The sequence below is a fragment of the Agelaius tricolor genome, unplaced genomic scaffold, assembly GCF_023055355.1.
Source record: "Agelaius tricolor isolate 1412-34295 unplaced genomic scaffold, bAgeTri1.0.p SCAF_8, whole genome shotgun sequence".
NCBI classification, from domain to species: Eukaryota; Metazoa; Chordata; class Aves; order Passeriformes; family Icteridae; genus Agelaius; species Agelaius tricolor.
Genome location: NW_027269268.1, coordinates 27125107 through 27137034, shown reverse-complemented (window position 1 = coordinate 27137034; position 11928 = coordinate 27125107). Strand labels below are relative to the sequence as shown.

At 36.5% G+C, this 11928-nt stretch overlaps 1 long non-coding RNA gene across 2 annotated transcripts in view; it reads right to left on the bottom strand.

The window, feature by feature from the left end:
• Positions 1 to 290: 290 nt before the first annotated feature.
• Positions 291 to 11928, bottom strand: part of LOC139592622 (uncharacterized) — a 29969-nt gene continuing 18331 nt past the window's right edge. For both annotated transcript variants that reach the window (XR_011680066.1, XR_011680065.1), the window contains 2 exons: positions 11392 to 11470; positions 291 to 362 (listed from right to left, as the gene is read on the bottom strand). This is a non-coding gene — a long non-coding RNA (uncharacterized lncRNA). The remainder of the gene's footprint in view (positions 363 to 11391; positions 11471 to 11928) is intronic.

Sequence of the window (11928 nt, the reverse complement as noted above, 5' to 3'; positions counted from 1 at the left end):
CAGATTGTAGTTTCTGCTAACTGATGAAGCCATTTTTCTGTGCTGGATTTGTTCACACAACTTGTTGTTGCATGTTGTTTTCTAAACAATTGCATTCAGGAATTGATCCAATATGCCTAATATGTCATCTCGCCAACACAAGGTAAATTCAGATTGTTCAGTTCAGCAGTGAAAGGATCATAAGCAAGTCAGTAGATTTTGAGCTAGTTTTGAGAGATTAATATAGTTCCTCCTCTAGTATAGTAGTCTGTTGGGCTACTTACTGTTTTAGCTGTCAGTACCCTTTTCAAAATTATATTCTGTGTAGTGACAATCACCAACCTTGCTTTCTGTCTCCTTCATATTATCACATATGACAATTTCTGAAAAACAGATTAAAGAATGTGCTAATAACACAAATAGTGAAAATACTATTCCTACAAACGTTTCATGAAATTCTGAGATATATTTCAGTTACAGTAGTCCAAATGTTGCATTCTGTTATCCAACTTGGGAAACTCTTCTCTTCTATCAGCTCTAGGGTCAAATGATCTTTTTTCAAAAACTCTTTGTTTCCTGCTTTTTTCTATGATGAAACCAAAATTTTTCAGGTAGCATCAGGAAAATAATCAAAAATACATCAGAACCCCCCTCAAATCTGTAAGAAGACCACTTGGTGAAGTGAGGTGAAGAGAACAAAGGAGAAAAAGAGAGAGAGAAAAAATTAATGCTCAGAGGGTCAAGATGATAATTTCAGAAAGTGTCTCTCTGGAACTTTCCTCTCCTTTCTTGCATACAAAATCCCTTCCCCATTTCCACTACAACCTTGTCACAGCAGGTAAACCAGGAATGGACAATTCTTAAAGAGAGCACCACCAGATGTAGCACTCCAGACCTGAATGAATGTTATAGTCCTAAATGTGTTTGGTCAAGGTCTATCTCAGAAGCTGTAAAACACATTCCAACACACTGGAACAACCCTCTTACACAAAGGATAAAAAAACAACCAACAAAACTGCTGCCACTGTAAGGAAGAGTCACTCTCTTATTTCCAATATGCAGCAAAATCTTCAAGTATTTGTGCTGTAACTGGGGACATTACTGCATTCCCTGCTCTAACAGTGTGCTGTTTAGCAACAATTGTCACCTGAGCCATTTAGGGCGCATCACAGCAGACCGTCTTCCCCAGGTTCAGAAAACATGTGTGGAGGTGCAGCCATGTAGATTGGCAATGTTTTAATCCAAGCATTTTATAAATCAAGCTAGGTTTTTTCTTGCATTAGTGAAAGTCAAGCAGTGATGATTTCAGGTTTGTTTTATTAGAAATTAAATCCTCCTAGACATGCAACTCTTTGTGAACAAGGTAGTTTGCTCAATAGCAGTGTTACTTAGCTAACCCAAGATGAAATGGTAATAAGGTGTGTAAATTGAAACTATTTAGCTAATTTGTTGGCAAGGGAATCACTGCTAGTCTCAGCTGTGAGATCAAGGCAAACTTCTGTTTACATTAAAATAAACCATGCTTTAATATCGGAGGAAATGTCAGAAAAAACAAACCAAACATACTTAATTTAGGTCTCCCAATCTAAGTTTCTTAAGCAGCTTCCAAAACGGATAGCATATATAGCTCATCAAAACCTTTATGATGAGACAGATTTGCAAGCATGTTTTGTTAAATCAGTCTATAATTAAAATAATAAAATCAATACAATATTCTTCTTGCTTGTGTCAGAGTATCTGGTATTGTATTCTAGAGCCTACTGTGACAGTTTTCAGCTCAATTCTCTAATTCATTTCCTCAAGCATCCTGAATAAAATCCATTCTTGCTATAACAGTTTACTGACATTAGTCTTGAATGAAATTCTAATTTTGACATGCCATCAGCAATACAGAGAAAGTGCAAGCAGACTGCTGAAGGCCATTAATTATCTGTAGGTCTACCTGCACAAGGCACTTTGTCATTCTGTCCAGACCAGAGAAGTCTGTGACATGTATCAGTTGTAATTCAAGGTGACCTCCATCCCTGCACTGTGTTATTCCCCACTCATGTAAAAATTAGATGTTCCATTCCCATCTTCATGTCATAACTGTTGCCTATGAATATTATACCTGGAAAATTTCATCGATTCCCAGGGGACAAGCATGGACATTAACATTCTTGTCAAAGAGATTATTGGATTTTCAATCTACTAAATATGGAAAGAAATCTCAAGCAGATTGGTTTTGCCTCAGGTATGTATTCTGGTCATGAAAGTCCTTTTTTTTTATGCCTTGCATTTGATTACTGCAATATATCTTAGAATATACAGCAAAAAGGAAAAAAAGAAGTCTGAAGTTGCTCAAACATCCAGTCACACATAATATACATATAAATATCATTTTTAGGTATTCAGGATTTACTTCATATTTTAAAATGCTCAAGTGAACCAAGGTTATGTTATTACTGGAGGCAACAGCATAACTACAATCTTTGTAGACATACCCAAGCTAGTCTAAAATTAGCTGACTCCTGTATGCTACCATTGTTGCCATAGCAGCCCAGAGCTCAGGATTTGTTATCAATACCTCGACGTAGTTTTGCAGCCACAGGGAGACTCATGCACGCAAAGTGTGCGTCAGCCGAACAATTTTGAGCATAGGTTTGACCACATCACATAATTAAATATAATGCTACCATTTTTAAGTAGTTTAGCATAATTCCTAACTGAATTCCTCTCTGGATTCAGTTCTTACACTGACATGTCCTACAGAGTAATTTTATAAACTATTCTGAACACCAGAAGTTCACTATTTTACACTGAGATTTCATTAAAGAAAAAAATTCCTCTGCCATTTTTTTTCTGGACTGACTGTTACTATAAAAGATTACTAAGTCATAGTTTGTAATCTAATGTACTCCTCCACACAAAGAAAGCTTTACTGATTTAAGCTCAAGTAAATTTAGTAGCACAGTAGAACATTCATTCTAATTATAAATAAATAGAGGAGTCTAGCTGTAGTAGACCAAGACCATAGAGCTATTTAAATTTTTTTAGTTATTTTGATTTCCCAGTTTCTAAGAGCCAATACTCTTGGGATAACTTGGTTTGCTTGGCCTAGGAAATTTAAGTACCTTATCATTAACCAATATTTCATTATAAGAAGCTTCCAGTTCCATATGCCCTTGGGAGAAACATGATAGTTATTTTTTTGTATCATTCAAAAAAAGGAAGCTCCAATACAACTTTCCTGAAGTATTCTTAGTAGTATGAAATCAGGAATGCATAAATGGAATTCATATAAAATCAGGAACATATAAATATAATTTTAAATATTTCCTGATGATTTCAGGAAATACTAAATACTGCCATTTCAGCTTAAAAAGGCCAGTTTGGGAGAAAACGCTGCAGCTGACTTTCAGTAAGCAGAGATAGTAAGATGAATTTTGGATGTAGCAATTAAAAGGTGTTGCCTTATGTAATAACTACTCTTTCTTGTTCCTTGAACCATGCAATTACTGCTACTACACAGACAACTTGGTAGCAATAAAGCGCTAAAAATTTTGAATCATTGTCAGGAATAAAAAAATGTTGACAAGTAAGGAAGCTACATCTGCATCTCAGAATGTATCCCTGAATCTCAGGTCTAGCAAGACATTTAGAAACCTGAAGTTATTGGAAAGATTCATAGATTCTTGAAGAATAATTTTACACATTGTAGGAAAGAATCTGAACTTCCCAAGGAAGATTATAACTTGAACCTACATTTTTCTTTGCAGATCTATTTCCTCTGAATTTTAGTCTAAAATACAGTAATCTCCCCCTGAAAAGAAATAGTACTTTGATTTTTCATCTAGCAATAGAGACCCTCACACAAAGGCACCATCCTTCACTTGGCAAGTGAAATACCTAGTGGAATTGCAGACAAAAATTGATGTGGAGAAGAAAAAAAATAAAGAGATTGTCCTTCTTTTTCAAGCATATCCTCCTCTATTGCAGAAAAAAACCTGAAATATGGCAAAATCTAAGATAACCTATAGGACAAAAGGGTTTCCCTGTGCCCTCTCTATTCTAGGTGTTCTAGGAGTTCAAGCAGCATTGCAAACACATCACAAACACAAAGATGTGAAAAAGATGGAGAACCTGAGGAAGTTTGGCATTTAAAAATATAAACAGCCTTTTTGATATACTTATTAACTCAAAACTAAAGAGTGGTTTCTTTTTACTTTTATGAAATTTGTTTTTGAAGTTTTAGGTTACATTAAATGAGTTTCATTGATATGATATGAAATACCTTGCTTGTGTTATCAGTCTTTCATTTCCTGTTTTCCTGAGGGTAGGGTATCTTCTGTCATATGTAGCAACAATCATTCACTTTTCTCAGGTATTCTATCAAATATACATTCCTATGGCTTTATCATGGCATTAATCATCTGACATCCTTTGCTTTGGGTTGAAAGAGTTCCCTGAAAAGTTTTTATTGTGTTTTCTTTCCTGCCTTTGTATTACAAAAATTTACTTTAATACATTTTAGTCTGAGTCAGGTAACAGCATTTTGTCTCATGATTTTTACTTAGGGATATTATTTATGACATGGCAAGGATTAATGTGATAAGAGTAATTAATGTAGAGAACCGTAACAGTGATTATTGAACAAGAAAAAACATCTAATGCAAACAATATTAAGCATGTGGTTGGACATCTCCTTTAGACTTTCTACTGAACACTTGACTTATGTCTTACAGAGCACTTTTGTACAGCCAATACCTTAAATAACTTGCCAATGTTGAACCAATTAGAAAAAAAATAACAGACAAGGACAATAATTTTGCTGTCTTTTAACTTTGTGTTTTTCCCTTCCCAGGAAAAGGAAATTTCAGGCTTTTAATCAGCCAGAAATGCATTCCTCCCATTGCATACAGCACAGTCCTTTTTCTTTTTGTCAAAGTGCAGCACCAAATCTTCCTCACTTGACAAATGCTTTCCTTTAAGGGAAAAGGAAGGACTAAGAAATATATATGGATCTCTTTCCTATGTAGCATCGAAATTTTTTGTGGGTAGTTTCTTATGATTTATTTTCAATACAGAGAAGACATGAGAGTTTGATTCAGAGATTTTTTAGGGTTTTTTTGGGAATACAACATAGCGAAGTCACTAAGTTTTGCTGTAACATATCTAGTGGTTATAGTACAGCAATAAACTCCAGCAATCCATAGCAGCAATAATCTGGGGTGGTTTGGCCTTTATATCAGTGTAATTCTCTTTTGGTGAGGATGAAATGAAAGAGTCAAAAAGATTGAACAAAGATGCTCAACTTTCTGACAGCTTTCCAAGGATGCTGACATTCTCCATCTCTTTCTTTAAATCATGCTTACTATTTGCAATATGATTGCATACTTTTATGTACTATGAAAACAAAAAAAAATGCAGTTTATTATTTGAAATTATATCTTTTTTTAAGCAGATACACCAGCAAAGCTTTAAAGGAGACAGAGTTTTCATATACTCACTAACACAAGGTAACTGGGCTGTCTGGCAAGTATAAACTTTTAGGTAATTACAGGGGTTTAATGCCCTTCATGACCTCATCATATTCCATCTTCTGAATATCCCCATGCCTAAATATGCAGAAACACCTGGACAATTGACACTTTGATCAAAGAGAAACAGGAGTGTGCATGTTCCAACAGCAATGATGAGCCAGAAACCAAGAACCACCACAGAACAGACAGAGCCCTCATGAACAAGGTCACAGTCTCACTGTATCCAAACAGGCTGAAATCCAGTACCTATTCAGGGAGCTAAGCCAAAAACAGCATAAGATGATCAAAAACAGGACTGAAGACAAAGCAACCTACAAGGTAGTGTATGGTTCATTGAGGAAAATCAGTCAGCAAGCTGAGCCAGATCTAACACAGTTCATAAAAGATGTCCATGCCCAGGACAGAAATGAACCTCCTACAGGATGTATGGGTGCATGCCTCAGTTGAAGCTGGTCAAGATGGTTAAGATTTTGTAGGATGCTCAAGACCCTGACAGAATGCCACTCACACTGGCAATATCATTGCCAAAATTTCAAGAGGCTTGATTTGTGTTCCCATTTATTAATTTGTATGATTGCAGTAACTGATACTGATTTAAAGCTGAAAAAAGTGTTTTCAGTTCAAGGATATGGAGGTGACAGTAGTATGAAAGAAACCTCTGAAGGGCCCTACTTTGGTAAGAGTTTTATTTCTACGCTAGCAGATATCTAAAAATGTTTCCATAAAGAGCTTTAGGGACTTTTCTAGTTGTAATGCAGTTCCTCAAATGAAGAGGTCAACTCAGCAATACAGACTGTGTAACAAACATCTCACTAGGCTGATGCTCTGATGTCAAGAGTCTATGAGAATTAAGCTAGTCTAGCCTAGGATTGTATCTCCTCTGTCAGTCTGAGAACTTGAACAGTATATGAGCACAGTAAATATGAAAAGATATATACACAGCTGCCAGTGTATTCCTTGGCTGGCCAGAATTACTGCTTCTTGCATCATGTAATTTTATATATTGATTTGTTTTTATTTATGTATGCTTAGACAACCTTATGCACCCTTCAGAAACTGGATTTCTCTTTTGAGACTCAAGGAACTGATGAGATAAAAACAAGTCTAGGTGTGTATTACAAGTGGTTTATTGCTGTTTTGAGCCCGTGTGGTAGCTATGTTTTGCCATTTAGTCAATCTTAATAATTCATTATTCGTTTGCAGATTTCTAAAGGAAATACTCCTGGAAGTGTCACTGAAGGTTTTAATTGTTTTATTTTTGTTATTTTCTGTTCTGTCTAATAAACATTTGTTGTTAAGTAGAGAAAAGGAATAGTAGGTTTGAAAACCAGATCTCTAGAAAAACTCAAGGCTAATTAATTACAGGGTGAAGTAAGGCAGGTTTTAGGAGGTCTCAGGTCAATTGAAGTGGCTATTTGAAGGGCAGCTGACATGAAAATAAGGTACTCTGTCACCAGATCACCTTATAGATGAAACCACCCCAACAGATAGTATTTGCAATGATTTCAATAGCAGAGATTTTGTAGCCCTCTTTACCTTTCCTCACATCTACAAGGAGATAGGCAAGAATTCACATGCTGGATTTTAAGACTGCCTTCAAATTATTTCAGATGTTGACCAATATTCATCCACATGAAAGATTCTGTTCAGTTTCCCTTCAATTAAAAACATACACAGTGTTCTGCTCTGCTAGTTCCCAGGTTTCAGCTACTTTCTTTCCTGCCTTAGCACAGGCAACTCCGGCTGATTAAGGAAATAGATGTTCATATTAAACATTTGGGACAAACATTATGAAACTCTGAGAGTCATAATGGACGCTGAATGCAAGGCAAAACATTCTGTTTCAAGTAAGAGCTATAATTTTTCTTCTGCCTCACAAACTCCATCCTAATTATACCCAGGCATAAACACAGAAGCAGCAAAAGGTGGAGTTCCTGATTTGATCCGAACTTTTGAGTAGACAATATTCTCTAAGGAAAAACACCTCAAAAACAACCCATAAAGGCATAAGTTTCACTAGAATCAGGCTAGAGGGAGAGAAAACAAAATAAGAGATTTTGCTGTCTGACAAAACAGACTTGTAGAATAAAAATGGGCTGACTACTGTGCAACAGCTCAGACATGCCAGTTTGGTCAGCATAATGCACCCTGAGCCACTCAGGAGAGCAGCAGGGCACTCATGAATTTTCACTGCCTTCCCAAAGTGCCCATCTCAGCTAGACTATTAAATCCATTTTAACCATAATCTCACCATTAACTATCCACCCACACACCACCGTCTACAGGTTCTCATGTGAGATGCACATGGATGAAATGAAACATTGCACTTAGCAAGAGCAGCTGCTTCTGTCTGTTTTCATTTCCAACACAGAGTATTTCTTAGAGTGCTTCTAAACATGTGGTAGCAGAAAATGTATATATGGTGAAAGAGTAATAAGGCACTAAATATTATATACATCATTAAATCATATAGCAACACTTCCAAGTTACACTTAGAGTACCATGTATCATTTAAGCACTCCAAAAGTAGTAACCTCTATGTACATGTCTGGATTTTACATTCTTAAAGTGTTGTTTATGCATTCTGTATTCAAATTCTGATTTCATGGAGCATAACCCTGGAGCGGTTTCTCCCTGAGCTCCTGGAATTAATAGATTACAGGGTCAGGGAGATCTTATGGAAGTTTTATTATGCTCTTGGAGGAGCAAACTCTAATTTTGGTAAAAATTCCAATCTCACATCCATGCATACATTTGTCTGACTGTCTGGAAGAGACAAGAACACTAAAAATGAAAACCCACATAAACAAATATACATTCAAGATGCCAAACAGAATATCCAAATCACAAACAGACATTTCTCCCTCCATCAAGCTCACTAGTTTCCACTCCTCTGTCCCATTTTCTTTTTTCCCCTCCATGTTACCATTCTCCATTCCATTTTTCCTTCTCCAACATTTATCCCCTTCTGACCCAGCTTTTGTTGCTCCAGGCTTCCAAAGCCACCACCTACTGCTTTTTCTCTAACCGAAAGTCATTCAAGGCATTTGATTTTTCTTTTGCCTCAGTTATGAGCAGAGGAAACAGAGACTTCTGTCCTCCTTCCATCTGCAGTCCTGCCCAGCTCCTCAGTGGTAACCAAGCGTTCTCTTGTCTGCAGTGGGAGCTGCAAGAGAACTAAGGGCAGTCACTCCCTGCCAGCAATAGAACACCTCAAAGCTTTTAGCTTCCAGGCAAAGCACATGGAAAGTTTTTTGGCTTACACACATTTGAGTAGATTCCACACAAGCCAAAAGGCTTTTATTCACAGAAACCATTTCACGGTCAAGTTTGAAATTCTCACTTCAAATCCACAGATGCTAAAATTATGCTGCATATAACAATAGGAAATAATCTAGTAAGAATAAAAGATATTTTGCATATAAAATCAAATAATAATAATAGCTTCAAATTTTCTTTTCCTTACAAAAGGATTTCCCTTTTTCCTTATTGCAAAATATTTGCAACCTGGCCTTGTGAAGATGACCCATATAGGGTTACATTTTTATAGATAGTTAAACTTTAGGACAGGTGCATGACATGGAAGCCATCAACCCTAATGTTTAGCATTTGGCAAAGTTACAAGACAGAAAAGCCTCAGAGTGCTTTAACAAGAAATTAATGTTAATGGAGAACTGCAGAGCCCACCCTTCCAGTAACACAGAGGTAGCTTTTATTCCTTGTAATCATTCTTAGTTTACTTTAAAGGTTTGGGAAATAATTGTGCATGGAAATCTGTCATCTTGGCTGCTGCTTATCAGTAAGTGTCCAAAGATCACACAGAATTTATATTTGTAACTCTGATTTCACCTGCCAGAGTGCAAAGCTGCTAGCCATATAAGGGCCCTTGTTCTCACAAGCTGTATAAAAAATATCCTTAAACTAATTAAAATAGTTAATGAAAAATTTACTACAACATTATTATTTTATAATTATATTAAATATCTTTTTCTGAGTATGTTATTTGAAGAATAAGATGAAAGAAGTGTACTGAATTAAGAGTTGGACACAATAAAAATACAGCCCACCTGCAAAGCATCATCTCTGCTTGATTTTAAACTGATCCATATATGATGTGAGCTGATAACAAAGTGCTGATTTTTTAAGTAACACATATGATATGTAAGACAATTATGTCACAAATTATTTGCAACCATAACACAAGAACCCTCAAGATGTGATTTAACAAAAGGGAGAGAATTTCAAGCACACAATCCCTTCCCCTTACTCTTCTCCCAACACATCCTTGTGGGGTGAAATGAAGAGATGATGAAGGAAAAGCAAGAACACAGAGTTGTAAAACAGAGAGTTTGGAAGTATAAAGTAACACAAGAAGAAACAGAAGATGGAAAAATGAAAGAAGCTATTTATTAGGAGATAAATAAATGAAAATAAAACTTTGAAGATGAGAATTAATATTACAAAACCGATACCTAGGAGAAAATGAAATGGCAAAGGGGTGGAAAGGGAGGATGAAAGAAAATGCTCATAAGCACTACGTACTCTGAAGGACTGTTGAAGTGATGGGGAGACACAGAAGACTAAAACAGATATTAAAAGGCAGATACATAATTCCCCTCACACTGTCTATTAATACTAAATGAAAATTGAATTTCAAAATACATATTGGCAATTACTTTGAAAATGTACACATAATATATCCTTGGAACATTTTTGTGTGTGCCTATAAATTCACTAGATGAATACTTGTACTGCAAGTACATGGTTTTAAGCCCTCTCTATAGATAATTAAGATAGTAACTGTCACTTCACGTATCTGAAAATCTTGAGCTGCACTTCGTCTTGGCATTGTCATTAAGTGAACCTAAAATAGCCAGTAAGAGGCGAGGGCATTTCACAGTAATGCCTTGTGCATACCCTATTTCCTACTGTAATGCATGTAAAACTACTGGCCTGAATTCTGAGCAGTTAAAGGGTTATCTTTGTAAAGGCTAAATAGATTAGGATAGGAATAGATAGGAACTTTCTTTCATCATCCATCATAGAAATACCTAGGACAAGCCTAGGAGCAGGAAAATAAAAGTTATAAACATCCAAATGGTTCATTAAAATATTCAGAGTCTCCTTTTTGTGACAAATATTTCAAATGGAAAATTGTATATTGTATGCCACTGCACTCTTTGCAAAATAATTTATCAAAACAAAGAGCTGTGGTGAGATATGACCCAGAAAATCAAACCAAACCAGCTTTGGTGAGAGCTACTTAGCTTGCAGCATAATAACAACTGCTTTAAGTAAAGTAGTACAATGACACACCAAAGAGGGTAATTTAAATTTCCACATTCATGAGGAATTCTACTTGTTTCTGGTTGAAAAACATCTTATTGTTTAAACACTTTCAAAGGGACAGCTAAAGGCTTGATCACTCTTTTTTCCCCATCAGTTAATTTCACACAGGAGAATTTAATAAATAGATTACAATATGTTGACTTGCATGGATTAACACTACTTCAAAAAGAAGTAGAGTTATTTTGAATTGTAATGGTTCACAAAGTAATTATCTTTTCTTCCTGCAATTTCAGGTCTTTAGGTAATTGATTTTGTCTGTAAATAATCTATCAGTCTTATTTTTCTTACTATCTGGCATATTTATTTCCTGTTTACTCTCAGGGCCTGAAGTTTACACTCTTGCCTCCCAGGAGTACAGTGGGCTGGCTCAAGGACAGCTCTCTGATAAGGAGCTAGCCCAAATTCACACTTCTCTGAAGGAAGTGTGTTCAAGAAAGAACCTTATGGGTCTTGGATGGACCTGCCCCTGCTTCATCCAGGAGCTTTTTCAGGCCATCCCATTGACCCTTGCCCTGTGCCTTGCCTTTGTCTGCCCACATACCTTCCTGATCCAGAGCTGGTACTACAGCCATGGTGAGAGATCTCTGGGCTGTGTCTGATCCTCACCACCACCACTGGACCTGCAATGAAGAAAAAGAAACAAAATCCAATCAGGCACAATGCATGAACTCCATACAGGTGAAACAGTTACTGCACATTTCTGAATGTTATTTCTAGCACCATACTGTAAACCTGAGCTGTAAGATTCTCTGCATTGCTTTTCATCTGATGTTCCTTGCAATGTCTTTGCCTGCCTGTTTTCATTTAAATAGAAGCTGCTACAAGAAATTGCCAATGGCCAATTCTCCATTGCTTCCTTCCTGACAAATAGGCAGTGACACTCTTCCATCACAACACTTCAGAACATCAGCTGGATATCCTTCTAGGCCACTGGAAGGATTACACCTGGGCAAGGAGAGACTGAGAGACACCTGACAGACTGTAAGACTGAGGAAGAGAGACGCAAGGAGTCTGTGCAGCTATCTCAGGAACTAATCAAAACCCAAATTCTTCCACAAATGAATAGGAGGGAAAACTA